The 14965-nt window shown below is 46.8% G+C and overlaps 1 long non-coding RNA gene across 1 annotated transcript in view; it reads left to right on the top strand.

Annotated features, from left to right (window-relative positions):
* Nucleotides 1-675: 675 nt before the first annotated feature.
* The window catches only part of LOC125780644 (uncharacterized), a 66270-nt gene continuing 51980 nt past the window's right edge, over nucleotides 676-14965 (top strand). Inside the window, exon 1 of the long non-coding RNA XR_007423902.1 lies at nucleotides 676-1011. This is a non-coding gene — a long non-coding RNA (uncharacterized LOC125780644). The remainder of the gene's footprint in view (nucleotides 1012-14965) is intronic.

Here is a 14965-nt window from a genome sequence, read left to right as displayed (position 1 = left end):
TTACTCAAAAACACAAAAGGCGATAATAAATTTTTAAAACATATTTATTTAACAGCCAACATTTAACATTAATCTAATTTATCTTTAGATTAATTCATATATAGATAAAGCTACTTTCCCTAAACTAATCTCCATGATTCAGTGCTCATCCTCAATGAATAAAATGTATAAAATTGTCTGTAAATGAAATACAATGAACTGGTTTGAGAAAATATTGAGTTTTAAACAAATGAAAGTGATAAATGCTTAGAACAATGTATATAGTAAAATAAATGGTGGAAAATAGCTTGGAAATACAGTTAACTCTAATAAAAGTACCATTACAGCTACATATAATGCAGCAGATAAAATTAGCTCAGATGTTCCTTATATGGGCCTAAAGAAAACAGGGCAGCCTATGAGTATACATCAACATGCTAGTACACTAGTATCCTGTCCCATGACTTTTGTCATGCCCCAAGGAAGCTAAAGAATGATGTACTGACCTATGAGAAATATGGGTGGGGTCTCCTGCATTGTTACTTCTCTATTCACATGGACAGTTACAGCCAGACACCGCCGGACACGATCATTACCTCTCACTGCAATAGATATATATGTATATTTTATTTTATTTTCTTATTTTTCTTCAATGTAAAGACTAACATCAAATAAAACACATACTACATACTACAAACAAAGAAATCATAAGGATAATAGACCAACGCACATACACACGCACACACACACACACACACTCAGCAGTGGGATGCCCAGGCAGACATGTGACCCGTTACACAAGCAGTCTGGGTATTATAAGCCCTGTGGAGGAAGTGTCTGAAGAGAGCACAGAGATCAGGCTGGAGACACAGGAGTGTGTGTGTGTGTGTGTGTGTGAGGGACAGCACTGCTGTGTGTGTGTGAGGAGGCTCCGGTCAGGGCAGTGATCTGAGAGAAAAAGGGAGAGAGAGGGACTCTGAGATGTTTTTCCGTCTGCCCCGTCTGACCCCCGGATATATCCGCTACCTGCAGGTGAGTTACCTGAGTTTACACAGGTATATATATATTTAATTTCTGGAAATTTATATCTGTCAATGTCAGAGATCCCAGAGATATCATACAGACATACTGAACACATATTATTATTATTATTATTATTATTATTATTAGCATTAGTAATAAATGTGAACATCATAACATCATAATCATAACATCCAATGAAAACCAAGTATATCCATTTTTGTCGATTATTAGTTTACTGCATAATTTGAACACACAAACTCTCCTTTACACTGTGTCAAAATGTCTTGATGAATAGAATTTTTTTAAAATTACCTAAAATACACTCTTTTTACATTAACTTCCATTGAAAGTTAAGAAGGTTTTTTTCTCTTTCCTGTAAAATAGATGTTTAGGAGATACTTGTTTTTCATTGGACAGCGACGATATGCACTATTATTTGAACCATATGATTAATGCATAATATTATTAAGAAGAAATAGCAATTATTACAATACTTATATTTCAATGTGTTCTTCAACATACTCAATACATTCGTTTTCTTTATATACTGTATGTACTTTTATTTCAGATCTTGTAATATATTTAACTCATTTCTGCCCTGTAAACAAGCTTTACCATTTAGACACAAGAATGTTTATCTGAAACCTATTTAAATATGCAAAGTTTATTTAAATCATTAGTCATAATAAAATAATATTTTGTCTAACGCACCTTAATAACAACTGTAAGGTAACTTTCAATATTTTTACATAATAGAATCACTAAAATGAAAAGTACTAAAACAAATTCATTAGTTGACGTGAAATGAGTCATTCTGTCCACAGGCCTCTAAAATCAAATAATAGAAAGCTGTTAAATGCAAGATTTACAGATCCTTTACCTGGTGCTCAAAACACAAAAACATCCAATATGGAAAATATATATATGGACATATATTTTTATATATGTTAAATACATTTCACATTCTTTGCATTATATTTATATTATATATTTCACTCACTGACATGCATTTGAGAATGTATTGACTGTTTTCAACATGTGATTTAAAAAATTATGAGGACATATCCAACACAAAATTAGTGAATATATAATATACATTTAACACAGTATAAAAATACAATACAGAAACACAGTGAAGAAACTATATGAATATATATGAATATATAATAGATTTATTTTTAAGCTAAGTTTTAAAACTAATTCTAAAATGTGATTTTCAATGTACGAATATTTTAAAATATTATATTGGTCAGTTTTATAAAAAAAAAAAAAAAAAATATATATATATATATATATATATATATATATATATATATATATATACATAGATATATAGATAGTAAGTTATAATTATAAGATAGCAAGTCATTATTATGAGATTATAAATTATAACTAGATTGCAGTTCCTACAGAAACTGCGAGTGTGATTGCAGTGCTGGCTGGTATCTGCTATGGTGTTGCTAGGTGGTTGCTAAGGTGTTGCTAGGTGGTTGCTAAGGTGTTGCTATGGTATCCGGGGTGGTTGCTAAGGTGTTGCTAGGTGGTTGCTAGGTGGTTGCTAGGCGGTTGCTAAGGTGTTGCTATGGTATCCGTGGTGGTTGCTAAGGTGTTGCTAGGTGGTTGCTAGGTGGTTGCTAAGGTGTTGCTAGGTGGTTACTAGGTGGTTGCTAGGTGGTTGCTAAGGTGTTGCTAGGCGGTTGCTAAGGTGTTGCTAGGCGGTTGCTAAGGTGTTGCTATGGTATCTGGGGTGGTTGCTAAGGTGTTGCTAGGTGGTTACTAGGTGGTTGCTAAGGTGTTGCTAGGCGGTTGCTAAGGTGTTGCTAGGCGGTTGCTAAGGTGTTGCTATGGTATCCGGGGTGGTTGCTAAGGTGTTGCTAGGTGGTTGCTAGGTGGTTGCTAGGTGGTAACTAAGGTGTTGCTAGGCGGTTGCTAGGGTGTTGCTAGGCGGTTGCTAAGGTGTTGCTATGGTATCTTGGGTGGTTGCTAAGGTGTTGCTAGGTGGTTGCTAGGTGGTTGCTAGGGTGTTGCTAGGCGGTTGCTAGGCGGTTGCTAAGGTGTTGCTATGGTATCTTGGGTGGTTGCTAAGGTGTTGCTAGGTGGTTGCTAGGGTGTTGCTAGGCGGTTGCTAAGGTGTTGCTATGGTATCCGGGGTGGTTGCTAAGGTGTTGCTAGGTGGTTGCTAGGTGGTTGCTAGGGTGTTGCTAGGCGGTTGCTAAGGTGTTGCTATGGTATCCGGGGTGGTTGCTAAGGTGTTGCTAGGTGGTTGCTAGGGTGTTGCTAGGCGGTTGCTAAGGTGTTGCTATGGTATCCGGGGTGGTTGCTAAGGTGTTGCTAGGTGGTTGCTAGGTGGTTGCTAAGTTGTTGCTAGGCGGTTGCTAAGGTGTTGCTATGGTATCCGGGGTGGTTGCTAAGGTGTTGCTAGGTGGTTGCTAGGTGGTTGCTAAGGTGTTGCTAGGCGGTTGCTAAGGTGTTGCTATGGTATCCGGGGTGGTTGCTAAGGTGTTGCTAGGTGTTTGCTAGGTGGTTGCTAAGGTGTTGCTAGGCGGTTGCTAAGGTGTTGCTATGGTATCCGGGGTGGTTGCTAAGGTGTTGCTAGGTGGTTGCTAGGTGGTTGCTAAGGTGTTACTAGGTGGTTGCTAGGTGATGTATATGCATAAATTAGATTATTAGATTATTGCTAGGCGGTTGCTAAGGTGTTGCCATGGTATCCGGGGTGGTTGCTAAGGTGTTGCTAGGTGGTTGCTAGGTGGTTGCTAAGGTGTTACTAGGTGGTTGCTAGGTGATGTATATGCATAAATTAGATTAAATGGTGTTTGCACGTTGCACGCTAGGTTGCTTTGGCCGTTCGGGGGTGTCCAAACTTTTGACCCGTGGCTCCATTACACACAGTACTGGGGGGCCGGGGTGTCCAAACTTTTGACCCGTGGCTCTATTACACACAGTACTGGGGGGCCGGGGTGTCAAAACTTTTGACCTAATGCTGTTTTATCCCATAGCTGCTCCATACACTCACAGTACTGGAGTTCTAGCTACCTGTCCTTCGATCTAGCTGCCGTCCTCCGATTGGCCCCATTCATTCCAATGGGGCCACTTCGTACGACAATCGTACGAAATCCGTACGTCGTAACTTTTCGTAACGCATATTTTCGGAAAGAGCTCAATAAGTTCTACAGGTCATCAATTGGTTTCATCTTCGTATTTCAAAAATTGCGTTGTCCACGGGCGTGCAAAGTTCTGCCCATTCATTTTCAATGGTCAAAAAAACGCGTACTTACGAAGTTTTTACGAAAAACGTAAGTCCGATCGGAAAGCTGTATACAAGCCCACCATTCCCGATATGTACGCACGTTTTCTCTTTTGGACGAAGTCGATATTTCGAAAACTGCGGCACTAGTTAACCGGACAAAAAACAGGTGGAATAATAATAATAACTAGATTGCAGTTCCTACAGAAACTGCGAGTGTGATTGCAGTGCTGGCTGGTATCTGCTATGGTGTTGCTAGGTGGTTGCTAAGGTGTTGCTAGGTGGTTGCTAAGGTGTTGCTATGGTATCCGGGGTGGTTGCTAAGGTGTTGCTAGGTGGTTGCTAGGTGGTTGCTAGGCGGTTGCTAAGGTGTTGCTATGGTATCCGTGGTGGTTGCTAAGGTGTTGCTAGGTGGTTGCTAGGTGGTTGCTAAGGTGTTGCTAGGTGGTTACTAGGTGGTTGCTAGGTGGTTGCTAAGGTGTTGCTAGGCGGTTGCTAAGGTGTTGCTAGGCGGTTGCTAAGGTGTTGCTATGGTATCTGGGGTGGTTGCTAAGGTGTTGCTAGGTGGTTACTAGGTGGTTGCTAAGGTGTTGCTAGGCGGTTGCTAAGGTGTTGCTAGGCGGTTGCTAAGGTGTTGCTATGGTATCCGGGGTGGTTGCTAAGGTGTTGCTAGGTGGTTGCTAGGTGGTTGCTAGGTGGTAACTAAGGTGTTGCTAGGCGGTTGCTAGGGTGTTGCTAGGCGGTTGCTAAGGTGTTGCTATGGTATCTTGGGTGGTTGCTAAGGTGTTGCTAGGTGGTTGCTAGGTGGTTGCTAGGGTGTTGCTAGGCGGTTGCTAGGCGGTTGCTAAGGTGTTGCTATGGTATCTTGGGTGGTTGCTAAGGTGTTGCTAGGTGGTTGCTAGGGTGTTGCTAGGCGGTTGCTAAGGTGTTGCTATGGTATCCGGGGTGGTTGCTAAGGTGTTGCTAGGTGGTTGCTAGGTGGTTGCTAGGGTGTTGCTAGGCGGTTGCTAAGGTGTTGCTATGGTATCCGGGGTGGTTGCTAAGGTGTTGCTAGGTGGTTGCTAGGGTGTTGCTAGGCGGTTGCTAAGGTGTTGCTATGGTATCCGGGGTGGTTGCTAAGGTGTTGCTAGGTGGTTGCTAGGTGGTTGCTAAGTTGTTGCTAGGCGGTTGCTAAGGTGTTGCTATGGTATCCGGGGTGGTTGCTAAGGTGTTGCTAGGTGGTTGCTAGGTGGTTGCTAAGGTGTTGCTAGGCGGTTGCTAAGGTGTTGCTATGGTATCCGGGGTGGTTGCTAAGGTGTTGCTAGGTGTTTGCTAGGTGGTTGCTAAGGTGTTGCTAGGCGGTTGCTAAGGTGTTGCTATGGTATCCGGGGTGGTTGCTAAGGTGTTGCTAGGTGGTTGCTAGGTGGTTGCTAAGGTGTTACTAGGTGGTTGCTAGGTGATGTATATGCATAAATTAGATTATTAGATTATTGCTAGGCGGTTGCTAAGGTGTTGCCATGGTATCCGGGGTGGTTGCTAAGGTGTTGCTAGGTGGTTGCTAGGTGGTTGCTAAGGTGTTACTAGGTGGTTGCTAGGTGATGTATATGCATAAATTAGATTAAATGGTGTTTGCACGTTGCACGCTAGGTTGCTTTGGCCGTTCGGGGGTGTCCAAACTTTTGACCCGTGGCTCCATTACACACAGTACTGGGGGGCCGGGGTGTCCAAACTTTTGACCCGTGGCTCTATTACACACAGTACTGGGGGGCCGGGGTGTCAAAACTTTTGACCTAATGCTGTTTTATCCCATAGCTGCTCCATACACTCACAGTACTGGAGTTCTAGCTACCTGTCCTTCGATCTAGCTGCCGTCCTCCGATTGGCCCCATTCATTCCAATGGGGCCACTTCGTACGACAATCGTACGAAATCCGTACGTCGTAACTTTTCGTAACGCATATTTTCGGAAAGAGCTCAATAAGTTCTACAGGTCATCAATTGGTTTCATCTTCGTATTTCAAAAATTGCGTTGTCCACGGGCGTGCAAAGTTCTGCCCATTCATTTTCAATGGTCAAAAAAACGCGTACTTACGAAGTTTTTACGAAAAACGTAAGTCCGATCGGAAAGCTGTATACAAGCCCACCATTCCCGATATGTACGCACGTTTTCTCTTTTGGACGAAGTCGATATTTCGAAAACTGCGGCACTAGTTAACCGGACAAAAAACAGGTGGAATAATAATAATAATAATAATAATAAGAACTAGATTGCAGTTCCTACAGAAACTGCGAGTGTGATTGCAGAGCTGACCGGGGTACCCAAACTTTTGACCAGTTGCTCCATTACACACAGTACTGGGGCTCTGGGGTGTCCAAACTTTTGACCCGTGGCTCCATTACACACAGTACTGGGGCTCTGGGGTGTCCAAACTTTTGACCCGTGGCTCCATTACACACAGTGCTGGGGCTCTGGGGTGTCCAAACTTTTGACCCGTGGCTCCATTACACACAGTACTGGGGCTCTGGGGTGTCCAAACTTTTGACCCGTGGCTCCATTACACACAGTACTGGGGCTCTGGGGTGTCCAAACTTTTGACCCGTGGCTCCATTACACACAGTGCTGGGGCTCTGGGGTGTCCAAACTTTTGACCCGTGGCTCCATTACACACAGTACTGGGGCTCTGGGGTGTCCAAACTTTTGACCCGTGGCTCCATTACACACAGTACTGGGGCTCTGGGGTGTCCAAACTTTTGACCCGTGGCTCCATTACACACAGTACTGGGGGGCCGGGGTGTCCAAACTTTTGACCCGTGGCTCCATTACACACAGTACTGGGGGGCCGGGGTGTCCAAACTTTTGACCTAATGCTGTTTTATCCCATAGCTGCTCCATACACTCACAGTACTGGAGTTCTAGCTACCTGTCCTTCGATCTAGCTGCCGTCCTCCGATTGGCCCCATTCATTCCAATGGGGCCACTTCGTACGACAATCGTACGAAATCCGTACGTCGTAACTTTTCGTAACGCATATTTTCGGAAAGAGCTCAATAAGTTCTACAGGTCCTCAATTGGTTTCATCTTCGTATTTCAAAAATTGCGACGTCCACGGGCGTGCAAAGTTCTGCCCATTCATTTTCAATGGGCAAAAAAACGCGTACTTACGAAGTTTTTACGAAAAACGTAAGTCCGATCTGAAAGCTGTATACAAGCCCACCATTCCCGATATGGACGCACGTTTTCTCTTTTGAACGAAGTCGATATTTCGAAAACTGCGGCACTAGTTAACCGGACAAAAAACAGGTGGAATAATAATAATAACTAGATTGCAGTTCCTACAGAAACTGCGAGTGTGATTGCAGTGCTGGCTGGTATCTGCTATGGTGTTGCTAAGGTGTTGCTATGGTATCCGGGGTGGTTGCTAAGGTGTTGCTAGGTGGTTGCTAGGGTGTTGCTAGGCGGTTGCTAAGGTGTTGCTATGGTATCCGGGGTGGTTGCTAAGGTGTTGCTAGGTAGTTGCTAGGTGGTTGCTAAGGTGTTGCTAGGCGGTTGCTAAGGTGTTGCTATGGTATCCGGGGTGGTTGCTAAGGTGTTGCTAGGTGGTTGCTAGGTGGTTGCTAGGGTGTTGCTAGGCGGTTGCTAAGGTGTTGCTAGGTGGTTGCTAGGTGGTTGCTAGGGTGTTGCTAGGCGGTTGCTAAGGTGTTGCTATGGTATCCGGGGTAGTTGCTAAGCTGTTGCTAGGTGGTTGCTAGGTGGTTGCTAGGGTGTTGCTAGGCGGTTGCTAAGGTGTTGCTATGGTATCCGGGGTGGTTGCTAAGGTGTTGCTAGGTGGTTGCTAGGTGGTTGCTAAGGTGTTGCTAGCCGGTTGCTAAGGTGTTGCTATGGTATCCGGGGTGGTTGCTAAGGTGTTGCTAGGTGGTTGCTAGGGTGTTGCTAGGCGGTTGGTAAGGTGTTGCTATGGTATCTGGGGTGGTTGCTAAGGTGTTGCTAGGTGGTTGCTAGGTGGTTGCTAGGGTGTTGCTAGGCGGTTGCTAAGGTGTTGCTATGGTATCCGGGGTGGTTGCTAAGGTGTTGCTAGGTGGTTGCTAGGTGGTTGCTAGGGTGTTGCTAGGCGGTTGCTAAGGTGTTGCTATGGTATCCGTGGTGGTTGCTAAGGTGTTGCTAAGTGGTTGCTAGGTGGTTGCTAAGGTGTTGCTAGGCGGTTGCTAAGGTGTTGCTATGGTATCCGGGGTGGTTGCTAAGGTGTTGCTAGGTGGTTGCTAGGGGGTTGCTAGAGTGTTGCTAGGCGGTTGCTAAGGTGTTGCTATGGTATCCAGGGTGGTTGCTAAGGTGTTGCTAGGTGGTTGCTAGGTGGTTGCTAGGGTGTTGCTAGGCGGTTGCTAAGGTGTTGCTACGGTATCCGGGGTGGTTGCTAAGGTGTTGCTAGGTGGTTGCTAGGTGGTTGCTAGGGTGTTGCTAGGCGGTTGCTAAGGTGTTGCTATGGTATCCAGGGTGGTTGCTAAGGTGTTGCTAGGTGGTTGCTAGGTTGTTGCTAGGGTGTTGCTAGGCGGTTGCTAAGGTGTTGCTATGGTATCCGGGGTGGTTGCTAAGGTGTTGCTAGGTGGTTGCTAGGTGGTTGCTAAGGTGTTGCTAGGCGGTTGCTAAGGTGTTGCTATGGTATCCGGGGTGGTTGCTAAGGTGTTGCTAGGTGGTTGCTAGGTGGTTGCTAGGTGGTTGCTAGGCGGTTGCTAAGGTGTTGCTATGGTATCCGGGGTGGTTGCTAAGGTGTTGCTAAGTGGTTGCTATGCGGTTGCTAAGGTGTTGCTAGGCGGTTGCTAAGGTGTTGCTATGGTATCCGGGGAGGTTGCTAAGGTGTTGCTAGGTGGTTGCTAGGTGGTTGCTAAGGTGTTGCTAGGCGGTTGCTAAGGTGTTGCTATGGTATCTGTGGTGGTTGCTATGGTGTTTCTAGGTGGTTGCTAGGTGATTTATATGCATAAATTAGATTAAATGGTGTTTGCACGTTGCTACGCAACGTGCAAATACATCAATCAGCTATGCACGCTAGGTTGCTCTGGCCGTTCGGGGGTGTCCAAACTTTTGACCCGTGGCTCCATTACACACAGTACTGGGGCTCTGGGGTGTCCAAACTTTTGACCCGTGGCTCCATTACACACAGTACTGGGGGGCCGGGGTGTCCAAACTTTTGACCCGTGGCTCCATTACACACAGTACTAGGGGGCCGGGGTGTCCAAACTTTTGACCTAATGCTGTTTTATCCCATAGCTGCTCCATTACACACAGTACTGGAGTTCTAGCTACCTGTCCTTCGATCTAGCTGCCGTCCTCCGATTGGCCCCATTCATTCCAATGGGGCCACTTCGTACGACAATCGTACGAAATCCGTACGACGTAACTTTTCGTAACGCATATTTTCGGAAAGAGCTCAATAAGTTCTACAGGTCCTCAATTGGTTTCATCTTCGTATTTCAAAAATTGCGACGTCCACGGGCGTGCAAAGTTCTGCCCATTCATTTTCAATGGTCAAAAAAACGCGTACTTACGAAGTTTTTACGAAAAACGTAAGTCCGATCGGAAAGCTGTATACAAGCCCACCATTCCCGATATGGACGCACGTTTTCTCTTTTGAACGAAGTCGATATTTCGAAAACTGCGACACTAGTTAACCGGACAAAAAACAGGTGGAATAATAATAATAACTAGATTGCAGTTCCTGCAGAAACTGCGAGTGTGATTGCAGTGCTGGCTGGTATCTGCTAAGGTGTTGCTAGGTGGTTGCTAAGGTGTTGCTAGGCGGTTGCTAAGGTGTTGCTATGGTATCCGGGGTGGTTGCTAAGGTGTTGCTAGGTGGTTGCTAGGTGGTTGCTAGGGTGTTGCTAGGCGGTTGCTAAGGTGTTGCTATGGTATCCGGGATGGTTGCTAAGGTGTTGCTAGGTGGTTGCTAAGGTGTTGCTAGGCGGTTGCTAAGGTGTTGCTATGGTATCCGGGGTGGTTGCTAAGGTGTTGCTAGGTGGTTGCTAGGTGGTTGCTAAGGTGTTGTTATGCGGTTGCTAAGGTGTTGCTATGGTTTCCGGGGTGGTTGCTAAGGTGTTGCTAGGTGGTTGCTAGGGTGTTGCTAGGCGGTTGCTAAGGTGTTGCTATGGTATCCGGGGTGGTTGCTAAGGTGTTGCTAGGTGGTTGCTAGGTGGTTCCTAGGGTGTTGCTATGGTATCCGGGGTGGTTGCTAAGGTGTTGCTAGGTAGTTGCTAGGTGGTTGCTAAGGTGTTGCTAGGCGGTTGCTAAGGTGTTGCTATGGTATCCGGGCTGGTTGCTAAGGTGTTGCTAGGTGGTTGCTAGGCGGTTGCTAAGGTGTTGCTATGGTATCCGGGGTGGTTGCTAAGGTGTTGCTAGGTGGTTGCTAGGTGGTTGCTAAGGTGTTGCTAGGCGGTTGCTAAGGTGTTGCTATGGTATCCGGGGTGGTTGCTAAGGTGTTGCTAGGTGGTTGCTAGGTGGTTGCTAGGATGTTGCTAGGCGGTTGCTAAGGTGTTGCTATGTTATCCGGGGTGGTTGCTAGGTGGTTGCTAGGTGGTTGCTAGGCGGTTGCTAAGGTGTTGCTATGGTATCCAGGGTGGTTGCTAAGGTGTTGCTAGGTGGTTGCTAGGTGGTTGCTAAGGTGTTGCTAGGCGGTTGCTAAGGTGTTGCTAGGCGGTTGCTAAGGTGTTGCTATGGTATTTGGGGTGGTTGCTAAGGTGTTGCTAGGTGGTTGCTAGGTGGTTGCTAAGGTGTTGCTAGGCGGTTGCTAAGGTGTTGCTATGGTATCCGGGTTGGTTGCTAAGGTGTTGCTAGGTGGTTGCTAGGTGGTTGCTAGGGTGTTGCTAGGCGGTTGCTAAGGTGTTGCTATGGTATTTAGGGTGGTTGCTAAGGTGTTGCTAGGTGGTTGCTAGGTGGTTGCTAGGGTGTTGCTAGGCGGTTGCTAGGTGGTTGCTAAGGTGTTGCCAGGCGGTTGCTAAGGTTTTGCTATGGTATCCGGGGTGGTTGCTAAGGTGTTGCTAGGTGGTTGCTAGGTGGTTGCTAAGGTGTTGCTAGGTGGTTGCTAGGTGATGTATGTGCATAAATTAGATTAAATGGTGTTTGCACGTTGCTACGCAACGTGCAAATACATCAATCAGCTATGCACGCTAGGTTGCTTTGGCCGTTCGGGGGTGTCCAAACTTTTGACCCGTGGCTCCATTACACACAGTACTGGGGGGGCCGGGGTGTCCAAACTTTTGACCCGTGGCTCCATTACACACAGTACTGGGGGGCCGGGGTGTCCAAACTTTTGACCTAATGCTGTTTTATCCCATAGCTGCTCCATTACACACAGTACTGGAGTTCTAGCTACCTGTCCTTCGATCTAGCTGCCGTCCTCCGATGGCCCCATTCATTCCTATGGGGCCACTTCGTACGACAATCGTACGAAGTCCGTACGTCGTAACTTTTCGTGACGCATATTTTCGGAAAGAGCTCAATAAGTTCTACAGGTCCTCAATTGGTTTCATCTTCGTATTTCAAAAATTGCGACGTCCACGGGCGTGCAAAGTTCTGCCCATTCATTTTCAATGGGCAAAAAAACGCGTACTTACGAAGTTTTTACGAAAAACGTAAGTCCGATCGGAAAGCTGTATACAAGCCCACCATTCCCGATATGGACGCACGTTTTCTCTTTTGAACGAAGTCGATATTTCGAAAACTGCGGCACTAGTTAACCGGACAAAAAACAGGTGGAATAATAATAATAACTAGATTGCAGTTCCTACAGAAACTGCGAGTGTGATTGCAGTGCTGGCTGGTATCTGCTATGGTGTTGCTAAGGTGTTGCTATGGTATCCGGGGTGGTTGCTAAGGTGTTGCTAGGTGGTTGCTAGGTGGTTGCTAGGGTGTTGCTAGGCGGTTGCTAAGGTGTTGCTATGGTATCCGGGGTGGTTGCTAAGGTGTTGCTAGGTGGTTGCTAGGTGGTTGCTAGGCGGTTGCTAAGGTGTTGCTATGGTATCCGGGGTGGTTGCTAAGGTGTTGCTAGGTGGTTGCTAGGTGGTTGCTAGGGTGTTGCTAGGCGGTTGCTAAGGTGTTGCTATGGTATCCGGGGTGGTTGCTAAGGTGTTGCTAGGTGGTTGCTAGGTGGTTGCTAAGGTGTTGCTAGGCGGTTGCTAAGGTGTTGCTATGGTATGCGGGGTGGTTGCTAAGGTGTTGCTAGGTGGTTGCTAGGTGGTTGCTAAGGTGTTGCTAGGCGGTTGCTAAGGTGTTGCTATGGTATCTGGGGTGGTTGCTAAGGTGTTGCTAGGTGGTTGCTAGGTGGTTGCTAGGGTGTTGCTAGGCGGTTGCTAAGGTGTTGCTATGGTATCCGGGGTGGTTGCTAAGGTGTTGCTAGGTGGTTGCTAGGTGGTTGCTAAGGTGTTGCTAGGCGGTTGCTAAGGTGTTGCTATGGTATCCGGGGTGGTTGCTAAGGTGTTGCTAGGTGGTTGCTAGGGTGTTGCTAGGCGGTTGCTAAGGTGTTGCTATGGTATCCGGGGTGGTTGCTAAGGTGTTGCTAGGTGGTTGCTAGGTGGTTGCTAAGTTGTTGCTAGGCCGTTGCTAAGGTGTTGCTATGGTATCCGGGGTGGTTGCTAAGGTGTTGCTAGGTGGTTGCTAGGTGGTTGCTAAGGTGTTGCTAGGTGGTTGCTAAGGTGTTGCTATGGTATCTTGGGTGGTTGCTAAGGTGTTGCTAGGTGGTTGCTAGGTGGTTGCTAAGGTGTTGCTATGGTATCCGGGATGGTTGCTAAGGTGTTGCTAGGTGGTTGCTAGGTGGTTGCTAAGGTGTTGCTAGGCGGTTGCTAAGGTGTTGCTATGGTATCCGGGGTGGTTGCTAAGGTGTTGCTAGGTGGTTGCTAGGTGGTTGCTAAGGTGTTGCTAGGTGGTTGCTAAGGTGTTGCTATGGTATCTTGGGTGGTTGCTAAGGTGTTGCTAGGTGGTTGCTAGGTGGTTGCTAAGGTGTTGCTATGGTATCCGGGATGGTTGCTAAGGTGTTGCTAGGTGGTTGCTAGGTGGTTGCTAGGGTGTTGCTAGGCGGTTGCTAAGGTGTTGCTATGGTATCCGGTGTGGTTGCTAAGGTGTTGCTAGGCGGTTGCTAAGGTGTTGCTATGGTATCCGGGGTAGTTGCTATGGTGTTGCTAAGTGGTTGGTAGGTCACTCCTTAGCAGTTGCTAGGTGGTTGCTAAGGTGTTGCTATGGTATCTGTGGTGGTTGCTATGGTGTTTCTAGGTGGTTGCTAGGTGATTTATATGCATAAATTAGATTAAATGGTGTTTGCACGTTGCTACGCAACGTGCAAATACATCAATCAGCTATGCACGGTAGGTTGCTCTGGCCGTTCGGGGGTGTCCAAACTTTTGACCCGTGGCTCCATTACACACAGTACTGGGGGGCCGGGGTGTCCAAACTTTTGACCCGTGGCTCCATTACACACAGTACTGGGGGGCCGGGGTGTCCAAACTTTTGACCCGTGGCTCCATTACACACAGTACTGGGGGGCCGGGGTGTCCAAACTTTTGACCTAATGCTGTTTTATCCCATAGCTGCTCCATTACACACAGTACTGGAGTTCTAGCTACCTGTCCTTCGATCTAGCTGCCGTCCTCCGATTGGCCCCATTCATTCCAATGGGGCCACTTCGTACGACATTCGTACGAAATCCGTACGTCGTAACTTTTCGTAACGCATATTTTCGGAAAGAGCTCAATAAGTTCTACAGGTCCTCAATTGGTTTCATCTTCGTATTTCAAAAATTGCGACGTCCACGGGCGTGCAAAGTTCTGCCCATTCATTGTCAATGGGCAAAAAAACGCGTACTTACGAAGTTTTTACGAAAAACGTAAGTCCGATCGGAAAGCTGTATACAAGCCCACCATTCCCGATATGGACGCACGTTTTCTCTTTTGAACGAAGTCGATATTTCGAAAACTGCGGCACTAGTTAACCGGACAAAAAACAGGTGGAATAATAATAATAACTAGATTGCAGTTCCTGCAGAAACTGCGAGTGTGATTGCAGTGCTGGCTGGTATCTGCTAAGGTGTTGCTAAGGTGTTGCTATGGTATCCGGGGTGGTTGCTAAGATGTTGCTAGGTGGTTGTTAAGGTGTTGCTAGGCGGTTGCTAAGGTGTTGCTATGGTATCTGGGGTGGTTGCTAAGGTGTTGCTAGGTGGTTACTAGGTGGTTGCTAAGGTGTTGCTAGGCGGTTGCTAAGGTGTTGCTATGGTATTTGGGGTGGTTGCTAAGGTGTTGCTAGGTGGTTGCTAGGTGGTTGCTAGGTGGTTGCTAAGGTGTTGCCAGGCGGTTGCTAAGGTGTTGCTATGGTATCTGGGGTGGTTGCTAAGGTGTTGCTATTGGGTTGCTAGGTGGTTGCTAGGGTGTTGCTAGGCGGTTGCTAAGGTGTTGCTATGGTATCCGGGGTGGTTGCTAAGGTGTTGCTAGGTGGTTGCTAGGTGGTTGCTAGGGTGTTGCTAGGCGGTTGCTAAGGTGTTGCTATGGTATCCGGGGTGGTTGCTAAGGTGTTGCTAGGTGGTTGCTAGGTGGTTGCTAGGGTGTTGCTAGGCGGTTGCTAAGGTGTTGCTAGGTGGTTGCTAGGTGGTTGCTAGGGTGTTGCTAGGCGGTTGCTAAGGTGTTGCTATGGTATCCGGGGTGGTTGCTAAGGTGTTGCTAGGTGGTTGCTAGGTGGTTGCTAAGGTGTTGCTAGGCGGTTGCTAAGGTGTTG

The sequence above is a fragment of the Astyanax mexicanus genome, chromosome 13 (genome assembly GCF_023375975.1).
Source record: "Astyanax mexicanus isolate ESR-SI-001 chromosome 13, AstMex3_surface, whole genome shotgun sequence".
In the NCBI taxonomy this organism is placed as follows: domain Eukaryota; kingdom Metazoa; phylum Chordata; class Actinopteri; order Characiformes; family Acestrorhamphidae; genus Astyanax; species Astyanax mexicanus.
The sequence above is the reverse complement of the archived record's forward strand: the minus strand, read 5'-3'. Positions and strand labels throughout refer to the sequence as shown.